The 15304-nt window shown below is 40.0% G+C and overlaps 1 pseudogene; it reads left to right on the top strand.

The window, feature by feature from the left end:
- The first annotated feature begins 523 nt into the window (after positions 1-523).
- The window catches only part of LOC115779947 (voltage-dependent calcium channel subunit alpha-2/delta-3-like), a 29017-nt pseudogene continuing 14236 nt past the window's right edge, over positions 524-15304 (top strand).

The following is a 15304-nucleotide window of genomic DNA, read 5'->3' as shown; positions in this document are numbered from 1 at the left end:
ATGAAAACGCATTAAGTCTTGCTCGTTAGAAGTGATATCCTGCCTCTCCAAGCTTTTCGGGCTTTCTTACGAACAGACGCGTTTGGTGATTCCTGCATCGGAGAGCCGAGTAAGTGTGTGTGTGTGTGTGTGTGTGTGTGTGTGTGTGTGTGTGTGTGTGGTGTGTGTGGTGTGTATGTGGTGGAGTGGTGGTTGGGGGTTCCATATTTCAGAGAAGGCAGTGGAGCAGAGAGGCAAGCTGGGTGTGATGCTCTCTCTCTATCTCGCCCCCCTTCTCTCTCTCTCTCTCTCTCTCTCTCTCTCTCTCTCTCTCCTCTCTCTCTCTCTCTCTCTCTCTCCTCTCTCTCTCTCTCTCTCTCTCTCTCTCTCCCCTCTCTCTCTCCCTCTCTCTCTCTCTCTCTCTCTCTCTCTCTCTCTCTCTCTCTCTCTCTCGTCTATACAATCGTGTACAGTAGGATACGTGCTGGCAGTAGCGCGGGCTTGAGAAGGTGCACCGGGGTCGAGCAGTCAAGTAGGGTGCCGGGACTGGATTTTACTGTACAGATATTTTATAAACAGAGTTGGAGATGCAGGGAAACTGGAGGATCCTGTTCTCCCACGTGTGTAGCACCAGCTTCCTTTTGCTCTGGATCTTCGTCGGCTTGAATGTGGTAGAGGTGGTAGGGTCCCAGCAAGGGATCCCTCTGTCAGTGTGAGTGAGAAACTGTTCCGCAACTTTAATTCACATTAAATGTGTCGATTTAGCAACAGACATATTTTGCAGGAGAGATCTCTGAAATTGCTGCTTGCCTCTTGGTTGTCTTGGTTTTGTTTCTACCATATGGAGTTCAGTTTAACCACAGACCTTTGCTGGTATTCTCTTCATTTACTGGTTGGCTACAGATGTCATTTTATTCATGTAAAAATTCAAATAAGGTCACGGAATGTCAATATAACTGAAAGAGCTAAATTCCAAAAGTAGACCTAAACATTAATTGTAATAATTGCTGTCAGTTTGTCCAAATTTACACATGTATTTGTTCTTATTACATGTAGAAATATTAACATATATAATTTCACTCTCCACTGTTCTTCCTGAAAGACATTTTTATATGATGGAGTAATTTATTTTTCTCATGGGGAAATTTTAAATATTTTCAGATTCATATAAGATCTACATTCGGAGGGACATTATCTTTATTATAAAAACATACTGCTTTAAAATACATTTTTTGGTTACAGCTGAAATCACCATTCATTCTCATATAAGTCTAATCTAGAAATTTAATGTCCACAATAATTTTTTACCTGCAAGTACTTTATATTTTCTTCATCACATCTGTTTGTAGGTTTATTTGTAGCAGATTATAGAGACTTAAATAAATCCCATACACCTTAATTCCAGAACATTTTTACTAAGTTTCATTTGTCAGGAAACGTCTAATTAAAAGACTTTGGAAAATCTCAGATTGGGTGTACGATGTAAATAAACCCAAATTTCACTGCAGGTAAACCCTTACTCCACTGATGTCGAAGTTAGGGTGTCAAAAACTGTATTGTGTACCTTTTAAAATATCAAGACATTTTTCCTCCTAGGAAGTTTAATTCATTAAAAGTGAATATGAATGAAATGGATTTCGCAAATAAATAAAAATAATGCAAGAATTCTCCCTCTTTGGGTTCTAGAGAAACTATTTGGGAAGCGCTATAGGAAGCGTCTTTTTACCAAAGTTTGCTTTGCACATGGAGACAGTTCATCTGCAACACATAACTACAAAATCATTTTTTAAACACATATATGCTGTTTCACTGTCCTTTTAAAATTCTAATATCAGGCCCCATTCTTGAAAAAATATGCAAGTTTGTCCATTGCAGTGATGTTAGTTTAGTATTCACAGTGCAGCATTTTGCTGCCACATAGGAGAGTTATTTACAGTGTAACAGAAGAAGTTTTAATAACAACGATGTAGATAATGACAGAGTAATGTTTTTTACGAAAATGAAGGTTAGGGCAATAATCTTCTGACTGATCAGTTTATAAATGAAACAAAAAAAAATTAGAGCTATTAAGAGATTAAAGTGATTTATTGTTTCATTTTGAATGATAAAATACTCTGCATGTTTCTTTTTTCATTTAATTCATCATCTTTTATTGTTACATTTTAGTTCTTCCTTTTTATGTAGGAAAGCATTGGCTGAATTGCCATGTCTGTTTCTATCTTTTTTCTTAGCGTAAAGCTTTGGGCCTCTGCATTTGGGGGAGAAATTAAATCAATATCTGCAAAATATTCAGGATCCCAGCTACTGCAAAAGGTATATTTCATTTTTCTTCTTCTTCTTTTTTTTTTTAACACAGATGCATTTTCCCTTTGTCTGAATGCCATGCAGTTACACCCCATTGTATGCTGTAATGCTATCTAATGACTGCAGAGACATTTCCGTGTCTCAGCTGAATGCTGATGCGTTATTCTGGAAGAGACTCAGGTGTGCTTGGAAGAGCTTGGGTTTCTCAGTATGTGTGTGTGTGTGTGCACATGTGTGTATTTGTTCATGATACGGCCCATTAACCGTGGCTCTGATTCCTCTCTCATCTCATCTCTCCAGTTAACTCTCTGGAGTCAAGAGTTTCAACCTCTGGATATGATTGTGACAAGGGGACAAATTAAATAAGTGTGGCGGAGTTTGATAGAGGGTGTAAGGGAGTGACAAGATGAACAAGTGAAACCTCCAGAGAATGAGCGATGATCCAGTGCAGTAGATTTAACTTTCTGACCACTTGATGGCAGAGGTGTGCGCTGTATTCACAGGCCTCAGGTGTAAAAAGGTGGTCAGTGTTCACTCAGGATGGGAACTGTACATTTCCCTTAAAAGAGACCAAATCAGGGACTGTGAAGTAAACAGCTGGAGGAGCTCTGCATGAATGCAGAATAACTGCACAGGTTTACAGCACAGTGTGCAAATATTCCAAAAGATTAAACAAACAAACAAAAAAGGTTCATATAGCAGTTAGAAGATTTTTAATAAAGATAAACAGCAAATGATTTGTGGTAACTCGACTTTAAGTTTTGCTGCATAAGTGAGGTTGTTTTACAGACTGTGTAATATTATGATCACACTAACGATGCCCCACATTTAGGATAATAAAATACGGTCTCTTTGTCAGCTTTAATATTGCATGTGTATCATCAGGCTAAATGTTTTACTGCTGTAAACAAGTCAAAGTGGACATTCTGTGTTTTTTATGGCTGTATTCATTCCTCTATACACATTCTCACACGTATTTAGTTTTACTTCTAACTACTGAATCATCTAAACTGGGACTGAAAATGGTTATACAGATATGAGGAAAAACGCTCAATCATTTTGTAACCCCTGTAGTGAGCTGAGGGGTTCTGTATGTCGAAGGGCAGTTTCAGTTAAGTCAAACAAAATCAATGCTGTATGTCTCTAAACTGGCAAGGAACTGAGTGTGTATAAGAAACTTAGCTCCTTTCTCCACCCACTGTCCCTCCCCTAAATATGAAATAATGTGGTATAATGCAGGAGCTTGCCAGTACTGCACAGCCACTGTTAAATTTTTGTTGTAATATATTGTTGGGCTGTACTTTGCTGTGGTGTCATATTGAATATATGTGGCAAAAAAATGAGTGAAACCTTGTTATATTTATGTAAGGCTGCAGGAACACCATCACAAATGTGAGGGGTGTTCTTTTAATTAAAAAATTGTGTAGAGGACTGCATTATAGTGTTCTTGTTTTGCCTGTCACTGAAAGTGCTTACAGTAGCAGGCATTCACAATATTCAGGCTTAGACCGGAGCACTGTGATTGTCCCCGTCTATAACCTTTACTTTTCTCCTGTTAAGTAACTGCATGAATCCATGCATGACTCTAACTAATACTCAGCATTTATTCGCCTTACTATTTTAGGAGTTGTGGGCTATCACAGTGCCACGTCCAGGGGTCAACTCCAGCTCTGAGGGCAGTACTTCAGTCAAGGGCAGCAGCAGGACTAAGAATCCTGCCTGCCTTGGAGGCTGGGAAGAAGGCGGACTTCCCAGAGGAAGTCCACGCAAGCATGGAGAGAGCGTTCAAACTGCAATTAGAAGACGACTTCAGGGTCCAAGCCTAGGATCCTCTTGCTCTGAGGTGACAATGACGCATTTTTAATTCAAGTTCAAATGTGTGGTGGAAAGTGAAGCACTGCTGTCATTCCCCTCTGTGAATTTGTTCTGTGAACAAAAAAAACTTTTGCAATATGCCCCTGCAGATTTGCTTTTTTTTTTGTTCTTTGTCTGTGTGTAAGCATTTTGCTTGTGTTCCTGTTCATGGATGCATATCTGGAGAGAGCTGTACTGAGCCAGTCAGCACAAAGCAGTGAGCTGTGAGGGAACTGACGGGTCGTTAGGGGCTGGTCATTAAGGCTGATCATTAGATGCTTTTTATGGTGATTTACCCGATTTCACAAAGATGGGGAAAGACTGGCTTTTCCGGCTCCCAGCACCTCTGCGTTGGTCATTACTCTAATCAATAATTGTGATGAGTGTTTTTGATGGATGGGGCTTAACCTCCACTTGATGACTGGAGGGATGGGAGGTAGGAAGGCGGGAGCCTGGGGGGGAACTGGGGACTCAGGGTGCTGGGGCGAGGAGGACAGGCGTGAAATGAACTGTTCTGCTCCACTGCAAGCCCACACTCTTCCTTTCAGTAGGTAATTTGTCGCTTCATGTACTGGTTTGTGTGTGTTTTTTGTATGTCCTGTGTGTGTAATATGTAATGCCTTTGAACCAGCTACGAGCCTTTAGTGGTTCATGTTTATTTTGAGATAAGCTTACTAGATGTGTGCATAAAGTGGCTGTCTGCATAGTCTGGGAGGATCAGGCTTTTTGTTTTTAGTTGGCATGCGTGTGTGTGTGTGTGTGTGTGTGTGTGTGTGTGTGTGGCAGGCAGGTGTGGGATTATGTAATGTTATATTCCTCCGAGCTGTGACGGGCTTTGTTCTGTATCACTGGAGGTCCTGTGCATCCAGCAGAATCAGCATTATGTGAGGTGTAGTTCATTACCCAGAGTCGCCCAAGCTTGACACGTTATTATCTTTCTTCTGTGCTTTGACTCCATTTCAATTACCCTCTTACCATGCATAGCCTTCAGATCAAGCTCCACCCCCCTGGCCACCCAACATGGCCATCTCCAGCCAATCAGCGAGAAAGATGCGGCATGTGCAGCCAATAACTGAGACCAGATAAAGACCATCAGTCATTTTGTGTTGCAGCATGGATTTTATCAGGTGTTCATCTGAGACTGGCTGCATGCAGCCTGTCAGCCAACTGGTGAAAGCTTATAAACCTTGTTTATCTGTTTCCTCCTTTCTAGACTGGATGCAGTGAAACAATAAGGCTTAAATATTTTAAGGAATACACATGCACCAATGATGTTAATTACTGAAAAAAAAATTTCCCTTGTCATAATAAGTAAGATTTAATTAATGGGTTAATCAAACATGAGATCTGATTAAGTTTAACGTATGTTAATGTGTTACAGGACATATAGTTCTTTCCCCTTTCAATGCCACACTTTATTAATCCTGTTATTTTCAGAAATATAAAGAATTTGAAAAGTCAGTCAGAGTGGAAGAGATTGATGGCATGAAAGTGGTCAAGAGCTTGGCTGTGAAGATGGAGGAAATGTTCCGGAGAAAAGCTGAAGCAACAAGGGTAGGTCATTTTTACGTTTTATTTATTTATTGAAAATAAAACTTGTTATGCTGCAATATATTTATTCATTTAATTTTGTATCAGAGGATGAGAGCATGCATTTAAATTATCTGGGGCGTGGTTAGGGGGGGGTGACATAAGAAAAAGGGGAGGTGTCAATTTTTTTCTAAAGTAATAGTATTTAAAATGCTCACGTGCTCATTAACTTAAACTGAGTTTTCATATTTAACGATTTTTTTTCACACCCCTGACACGACAAATCAGCCCTAACAGTGATTCAGGTTTTGTTTTTCATAAAGGGGGTAAGAAAAATGTCAGGGCTAATACTCAGTAACAGTAACTATAACAGCATTTTGCTGGGTTTACCTGTTTTTTATTCGTATTTATTTATTTAGTAAATAATATGCGTACATTTGGGAAAAAAAGATTAGTCTCTAATCTGAGAGCAACTTTGAGAGATTACGTGGATCTTGAATCTAATCAGCCTGGGCCTGAGGTAGAGTCAGCCTCACAGCAGCAGCCTGTCTGCGACCTCAGCGCGCAGGAGCTTGTAACCATTTTAATGCTACGCCTGGCACGGACTGCTAGGAAATGATAAGGTTTATCTCCCTGCGCCTTGTCCCATGTGTGCGATAATTTATGACAATTCGGGCCATAAATGACACTTGACACACAGATTTAATTTAATAAAATTGGCTGGATTCTGAGGGATTAGTCGGTTTGAAGTGTGGCTGAATATTGTATGTAAAATAAAATAAAATTAATAAATAAGACGGAAATGTTATTGTGTAGAAACAAATTCAGTCTCAGGTTTAAGTCTGGATCAGCACATGTGTGATGAATCTCACTATGACTGCGTCACCGCTTTGCTCCAAATTGAAAAACGACGCTGTTCTTGCAGTAAAGTGGTGAAGGTGGACTGCCTGACCGCTGCAGTGTGCACTGGGGAAAAAAAAGACATTTATGCACGGGCATACCACAGGTGTTCTCTTCCCAATAAATAAATAAATAGATAGATTTAACCTATTTCCTGCTGCTTTTATTCGCTAAGTGCTGACACCACTAGAACTCGCTATGGGGTCAATTGAATTTGTCCTTAGGAGTCGGCGGAAACAGCCCCAGTTGTGTTTATATAGCAGTTTGTTTTGACACATGTGACAGATGTTAATTACCTGCTTACCTGCGGTTTCCCCGGAAACCCGGAGTCAAGCATATTTTTCTGTATCGAGCTGTTACAGACGTTAGCTCAGCTTTGGTGGACGGCATCAATCATTCCTCAGCTGCACTCTGCTGTAGTGGCCTATATTTTATGTTCTTTTAAAAAAAAAAACTTAAAATGCTGTTAGGATTGCCAAGAATTAATTGACTGGATTTTGAGAACATATCATTTTCGTAAGTTCTGGACAGTGCGCCCAGAAAGCTTCACATGCTGTCGATTTCATTCTAAGATTTAATTTAAAGCAACGCTACGGTCCTCGATCATGTTCCTCTTTGGTGAAATGTCATTTGTTGCGCTTTGGAAATACTCGAGGAGCAGAGCAATATCCAAACAGCAAGTCTGAGAAAAAAAAAAAAGGAGAGTGTAAAAGCCTCGGGGGGAATTTGTGGAAGTCTCGAAGCTACGGGGCAAGTCTACGCAAAGTTATGCTGAGTATCCGAACAGGTATTCTTTGCATACAGTGATCAGTGTAGGAACGGAATAGCTTGTATATTTTAAGCATGGTTTTAAGTTTTGCGCTTATAAACCAACCCTTTCCTCCTCTCAGCGGCTGGTGGAGGCGGCAGAAGAAGCGCATCATCAGCATGAGGATAATCCCGACCTGCAGGTGAGGTTGCAAAAGAAAAGAAAAGAAACGAGGGAGATGTTTTGTAAGTGGTGTGCCACTGTGCTAGACCACGATTAATCATTTTTTTTGAAGTTGGTCAGGGGAGGAGCGGCTGCAAGGTGAGAGAAGGGTAATAGGCCCTAAAAGTCTTTAATTGCGTTGGCAGCGCCCTTCACTCTGACGTCCTGTCAGCGGTTTGATACATAATGTCTCTTCACACAGTGAAGGCTGCGGCGCCATTCTGCCATAACTCACCCTGTTTTTTAAATGTAGGCTAATGTGGCTCCTCTGTGCTGCTGCAGCGCCTTCAAGTTTTTACATACTGTGATTAGCACTACAACACAGTGGAGATTAAGATCTATTTCACTCTCTGTATGAACAATTATGGGCTGCAGGTTGTAGTGCATGTTATAATATTTTGTAGTACCAACATTTTTTTTTTTTAACCCCCAGGTAAAGTAGTCCATTACAGGGCGGTCTGCAGGTTAAAGCAGAAAGAAAAAGGGAAGGAGACAAGTCATTCTAAATTTAATTATACTTCGGAGGATATGCTCATGCGCCCTGGCTTTGTTGGGGACATTATTTAGCGGCTCTCATTGCGGATTTCCAGGGCGCTGAGAGCTTCCTTGGTCTCTGCAGAGGGAATGCAGTATTTCTGGCGTTTGTTACTGCTCTCTCTCTCCCTCTCTCTCTCTCTCTCTCTCTCTCTCTCTCTCTCTCTCTCTCTCTCTCAGTCCACTGGACAAAGATAAATTAAACTCTTTTGCGTGGCGCATTGTTTCACTTTCATGGCTGTAGATTGGAAACCCATTCGAGCAACAAAACACTGAAATAACTGGAGCACTTTACAGTTAATAGAAGCATTTACATCATATGAATACATTCTGTCACCTTGTTCCCTGACCATTTCTTTGCTGTTCACACCACCATAACAGGAGGGAGAGATGCTAAATTAAAGGAAATTTATGACCAATAAAATAGGGAAGAACAAATATTTTGTCTTTAACCTGGAGTTCATACATATAAAACAAGTATTGATTAAATTCTTTATGTTTTAGTCACAGACATTGTTTCCTGAAATATCTGAAGAATTTTTTTTTTTTTTTTTTAGTCGAGCCTCTTATCGTTGCATTGGTGCACGTAAATTGTTGCACACTCTTAGATAACAACTGTTCTATTGTTCCAAGCACTTGACAGTTATCAGTATACAACACAGGCCTATCACACAGCCATTTCATCTTAAAGGCAATAAAAAATAATAAGGAAAATTCAATATCCACCTGCGGTAATGATGTGATGTCATTATAGTACTCCTCTTGGCATCATTCAGCCATCCTCGCCTCCCCTGACACTACACATTTTTCACGCACCATTTCACTGACCACAGTGAGATAAGCTGCCTGCTCCTATCTCAGCTGCTTTGTCTCAGGACAGTTGGATGTTTTCTGCTGACCCGAGTATAGTCTGCAGTTCAAGGGTGCGCAGATTGTGTCTGATGGTGTGAAGGAAACTTTGTTTGTATGCAAGAGCTAAATTTATGTTTTTTCCCCCTTTAGTTTAGGGTTGTTCCTTCCAGTAGGCCTAAAAGAAGGTCTTAATATTGAAAATGAGCAGCATTTAAAGTTGCTCATAAGATCATTCTTTTATAATTATTCTATATTTCCTTATACAAATATATAACTAGACACATCAGCAAATTTGTTGTATGTGGGCTCTAATTTTCTTTAACCTTTAAGACAACAAAAAGTCCGGCTTTGTGTATGTTCCTTTTAGCATTAGATTTTGAGAGGAATCATTAACTTTCTGCTTTAGATGTTTGAACGGATTAAAGGATTAAAGAATTAAAGGATTAAAGAACTATTTAACATTTTTGGTTTTAAATTTCTGAATCACTTCATTTGAATGAAACAATAGTTTAAGACACAATCAAGATTTAAGTTAGGATAATCACACTCATACAAAACTGTGCTACATAATTAAATTATCTCAAGCAAAATTATAAATGAATTTTTTTACAGTGTTTTGCTGATGCTAGCTTGTTCTTCGCACTTTAACTTCATATTGTAAATGTCTCCATGAACAGTCGGACCCAGTGCATCACAGAAAGAAAAGCTTTAAAACAAATTAGTTGTAAGTTAGATATAATTAGAGTAATGTGAAGATTAGGGCCTGTTAAATCCAGTAAAGCTTAGTGAGACCTGATATCTCCAGTTACAGAGCCTGCTTATATAGTAAGGCCCAGCTGTTTGTAATGGAGGGCAGAGCTCTGCAGTAAGGCCTACAGCTAACTGCAGTGGTGTAAGAGTCAGTGGGCCGTCTCGGAGAGCTGCAGTGTCCCATGGCCTGCTCTACAGTAATAACCCTGGTGGTTAACGTGCCTCTCTACAGCACTCAATTCTGCTGAGGGTGCACGTTTCTCTCCCCCTCCACAGCCTCCCCACCTCCCCCCACCCCACCACCAACACAGCTCGTCAGAGAGCTGCTCAGGCGTGGTATGAGCTGTCAGAGGCTGCTTGATGGTGATGCCCGCTTGCCCCCCTTCTCCTCCTAGGAGGGATGGTTTAGAGTCCATCACCCATCTCTCCTCCCTCTCTCTCTCTCTCACTCTCCTAGTGCAGGCAATAAGGACCAGAGGCCACAGAGAGGCCGCTCACACAGGATGAGTTAGTCTTTCTCTTGCAGCAGCAGGCAGTGAAGGACAGGACAGACAAAGTCCCCTTTGCAGATCCAGTGTCAACGTTTTGACAAACTGAGAAATATATATATGTATATAACTGTGCTGACCACACTCTGTTCTAGAAATGCCTGCTTTTATTATGCCATTTGTGTCATGCTTCCCTTTCCACTGTCGGATTTTAGTTTTCTGATCTCATGGTTTGAAACCTGCAGATGTAGACTGAGCACACAAGTGTTAACATTTAAAAATGATATTTTGGTTGGTGTTTGATGCCTAATCCTTCAAAGGACATGTTCTTTTCAAGTCTGTCATAAAAAATATGTCCACTGAAGAAGGTTTTGCTAGCTGTAAATGTTCCTTGTGTGTTTACTTATAGTGAGAAGATCCCTTCCTAATGTGAATCCAGAGTAAATGTTCCAAATCCAAACCCAAATTTATTTATAAAGCACATTTAAAAACAACAAAGTTGACCAAAGGGCTGGACATGAAACGAAGGGTTACCCAATAAAATAAGATATGCACCAAACAGCCACATACACACATCAATAAATATATGCAAGAAATCACAAAATGCAAGCAATAACACAACAGTCTGAATATCTAAGCTCTCACTCCCAGTTGAAAGCCAAAGAATAAAAATGAGTTTTAAGGCGTACTTTAAAAACATGCAAGGTGGGGACCAGTCTAACATGAGGGGGTAGCTCATTTCACAATTCAGGGGATATGGCTGAGAAAGCCCCCCCCCATTCTTTAGTCTAGTTTTTGCAACACTGAGGAGTAACTAATCAGAAGATCTCAGTGACCTTGAGGGAATATAAGGTGTTAAGAGATCAGCAAGACATGATGGAGCCAACCCATTAAGAGATTTAAAGACATACAATAAAATCTTAAAATCAATCCTAAAAGGTACAGGAAGCCAGTGAAGGGAGGTCAGAACAGAGGAGATATGCTCCATTTTGTGGGCTTTGGTACAAAAGCGAACAGTTGGATTTTGGACCAATTGAAGGTGTGACAGGGAGGCCTGATTTACACCAACGCATTACAATAATCAAATCCAGTTGTATGTACGACTCTCTGAAAACTGTTAAAAGATGAGCTTGACCTTAGAAAGAAGCCTCAGTTGGTGAAAACCTAAATTCAGAACAGAATTAATCTGTTTGTCCAGTTTTAAATCACAGTCCATTTTCACACCAATGTTATTTACAGTGTGCTTAAAATAAAGATTCATTGGGCCCAGTGCCAATTTTGGAGCACTACTGGAATGACTGGGTCTAAGTTCCAGGGTCTCAGTCTTGCTGTCATTAAAGTTTAAAAATTTTTAAAGCTGTCCAGGCTTTGATCTTTGAAAACTTTTAATGAGCTCCCATCATTTTCTTTCAGGGACAAATAAATTTTGGCATCATCAGCCAAAAAGTGGAAGGAGATATCAAATCTTTTCAGAATCGATCTTAGGAGAAATAAATATAAGGATAAAAGATCGTTTCTCCTTATATTTACTGCTGGTGAAACAGAAACACCTACAGATTCCCAGATCTGCTCTTTGCATTGCTATTGTTATAAAACACATCAGCAAACTGTTCAGTTTAACATTTGGTTGACGTTAAAGGATTTTTGAATTTAGTTTTGTTTTCAGTATATGTAAGGATTGGAGAGTATTGCCCTCAAACAGACTTCAAAAATGTAAACTTATCCTTTAATTATGGACATAAATATTGTTATTATTTTCCTGTGCATGCTATACCGGTTCTCTCTCTGTCTTTGTGGGCTTTAGTTGGATGTTTGATATTTGCCATTTCTGCTCTATTTTCAGTACGAGTACTTCAATGCTGTGCTGATCAATGAAGTGGATGATGAGGGCAATAATGTGGAGTTAGGAGGAGAGTTCATCCTGGAGCCCAATGACCATTTCAACAACCTCTCAGTCAACCTGAGCCTCAGTGTTGTCCAGGTGCCCACCAACATGTACAACAAAGGTGTGTACTCCTGGAGCCGCCTAAAATTCAGGATTATGTGAGTGATATTCACCTACAGGAAGCTGATGAATGGGGAGGAGAGAGGGATGGAGGCAAGTAAGTGGTGAAAGTGAGAAATGGTAGGTGAAGCTGTATCAGTGTGACAGGCTGGGAGAAGAGGGGATAGGGGATCGATATATAAGCCCAGACAAAACAAGAAAGCAGCAGCAGACCGCTCTGGAAAGATGCTGCTCATATGGTAGGTGCTCAGTTGCTTCTTGTTCTCACCTCTTCCCGTGTAGCGCCTGAGTGGCTTTTGTTCAGCCTTAATGGACTCCCCATAACTCTCTGTTTACAGCACAAAAGGAGGGTCACCCAGCAGGAGGAGGGGAAGGGATGATTTAGTCACAGGCATTGTATCTCCTTCAGGGGGGTCAATAAGGGACAAAGGTCAACCATGCAGTCGGTAATGGTGACCAGAATGGTTACCATTATCACCATTTAATTTACTTTTATCTCTGTTTTTCCTCTCTTTCACCTTTCACCATGCCCCCCCCTTACAGATCCTGACATAGTGAACGGGGTTTATTGGTCCGAAGCCCTGAATAAAGTGTTTGTAGATAATTTTGAAAGAGATCCAACACTTATCTGGCAGTATTTTGGGAGCGCCAAAGGTTTCTTCAGGCAGTACCCTGGTGAGTGCTGTCAGTCTGCGAGCGTGTGTGTGTGTGTGTGTGTGTGTGTGTATGTGTGTGTGTGTGTGTGAGAGAGAGAGAGAGAGAGAGAGAGAGAGAGAGAAAGAGAGAGCATCCCATGGGAGCACTCAACTGTCAGTGCAAAAAAAAAAAAAAAACTGATCAGAATAAATGATTTTGAATTACTAAAGGGGTAATTTGGCTAATGTTGTAATTTTACAGACCATCAGAGAGGATGCATATGTACAGACTGCAATTAATCTGAATTTGCCAGTGTTGGTCTACAGCCACACTGAGCAACATCCGTTAGCTCCAGCCGATGTTATCCAGACAGTTACGCTGATGTAAAACAGGCGGCTGGCTCGCTGTAGAGCTGAAGTGAAGGAGCAGAGATGAGATACTGCATTTGAGGTTCTTAACTGATGTGGGCTTTGTTTGATTAATGTATAACAGGAAATTCAATAAAGACAAAATGTTTCTCATCAGTTTTTTTACTAATATATGTATTCATTAAAGTGCTTTTATCACAGTACACAAAATGATTTGTTTTGGCAAATAACAATTTTGTATTAAATGGGGGGAACATTTACAGAAATAGATATTCAGATTTAATATTTCAGTCTCATTAATCATTTTTTTCCTGGCTCTTAACAGGTAAAATTAAAATTTAAAAAGACAAACAGTTAGTGTATGTGCTTTGTGTCTTTTTAAGAAACTACCTCTTTAAATAAATGGGTCTCAAAAGCGGTTTTGTGGTGAATGCTTTCAGCCTTAGATTAAACCACATTTGATGAACACGTGAGTTTACTGCATCAGAATGGTGACTGTGGGACTGACTCAAGATAAACCACACTGAGTGTGTTCATCATAACAAGGGAACATGTTGCCCACTGCAACAATGCAACTCGTAATGTCTTTTTAATAGTTTTTGGGCAACAGCAGAGCTCAGTGGCTCAGACAAATTCACCCACAGGCTATACTTGATAGCAGGAGAAGTTATTTTTCATGAATTTGCCAGTTTCAAAAAATATGGTGTATTATCAGTCTTTTATTTAGATTCATACAATGTGGACTGTGTTTAATGAACCTCTCAATATGTAGCTTTTAATATAATGCACTAAATGTTGTGACCCTTTATGATTTAAGTTGTGAAACATGTGTACATGGAAGAATACAGGAAGCTGTGTGCTACCAAAGGGCTTGATTAATAAAGACACAGTACTTTGATCACTGATACATATCAAATATACCTTGTCAGTTTGCTTGTGTTTGCTCTCTGTGATTCAGTGTTATTTTTTTTCTCTGAAATTTACTTCATCATCATCCCCAGGAGTTAAGTGGCATCCGGATGAGCATGGTGTCATTGGCTTTGACTGCAGAAATCGGAAGTGGTAAGCCTCGGCACACCTAAGAAAACAGTTTTGCACATTATATAGTTTGCCAGGAAATTCAAAAAGTCATTAGTACAATGGTCCAAATAAGTGTGTAAGTCAGCCCATGTGCCCAAAGCAGCCCGTACATATTGATGGATGGATGAATATTCCTACTATTCCTGGTGTGGTGATGCCAACATTACTAAACATGAGTGAAAATGTTTCAACAGTTTGTTTCAGATCTCGATGCCTTCTTTGAACAATAAAGAAGTTCCAAAAGCTCAAAAATAAATGTGAAGGTTCTGTGCTTTTGTAGCTCAACTGTCATCTATTATTTCCAATGCACAAGTAATCTAATGTCAGCAGGCTGACTGGATGTGGGGAAATGAGACAAACCACTGATAGTGCACTAATTTTTTTTTCATGACATCTCATGGTCATAATTTACTTTCCCACAGTGTACATTTACTGTATTTACACTGAAAGAAAGGGGAAAATTTAGTTTTTTTAATAGTTTATTTATTACGGATGGGTTTTACTGGTCGACCCCACAGGGGGTCAAAATTGGACTAGACGTGATTCATAAATTAAAAATGTCTGACACCCCTGGTTTAAGTGAACTCTGTCTCACAGGTACATCCAAGCTGCTACATCTCCCAAGGATGTTGTGATCTTAGTTGATGTTAGTGGAAGCATGAAGGGGTTGAGGCTGACCATCGCCAGACAGACTGTTTCCTCCATATTGGACACACTGGGAGACGATGACTTCTTCAACATAATTGCAGTAAGTTTAAATCGAATCAAATTGTTTACTTCTTTAAATGAACGAATCTCATACTTCTCTGTCGGCCCCTGTCTGTTGATGAACAATTTTTTTTTAGATGTTTCTACAATGTTCGGGTATTCTACATAACTGGAGAGCAATCATCCCTGAAATACAAAGATTGCTTATTGAAATCTCTTCTATTTAAATGGTCTTTATACTTCCACAGTATAATCAGGAGATTCACTATGTGGAGCCTTGTTTGAATGGTACGCTGGTCCGGGCCGACAGAACCAATAAAGATGTGAGTCCCCATTCAAACTAATG

This window comes from Archocentrus centrarchus, chromosome 5, assembly GCF_007364275.1.
Source record: "Archocentrus centrarchus isolate MPI-CPG fArcCen1 chromosome 5, fArcCen1, whole genome shotgun sequence".
NCBI classification, from domain to species: Eukaryota; Metazoa; Chordata; class Actinopteri; order Cichliformes; family Cichlidae; genus Archocentrus; species Archocentrus centrarchus.
The sequence above is the reverse complement of the archived record's forward strand: the minus strand, read 5'-3'. Positions and strand labels throughout refer to the sequence as shown.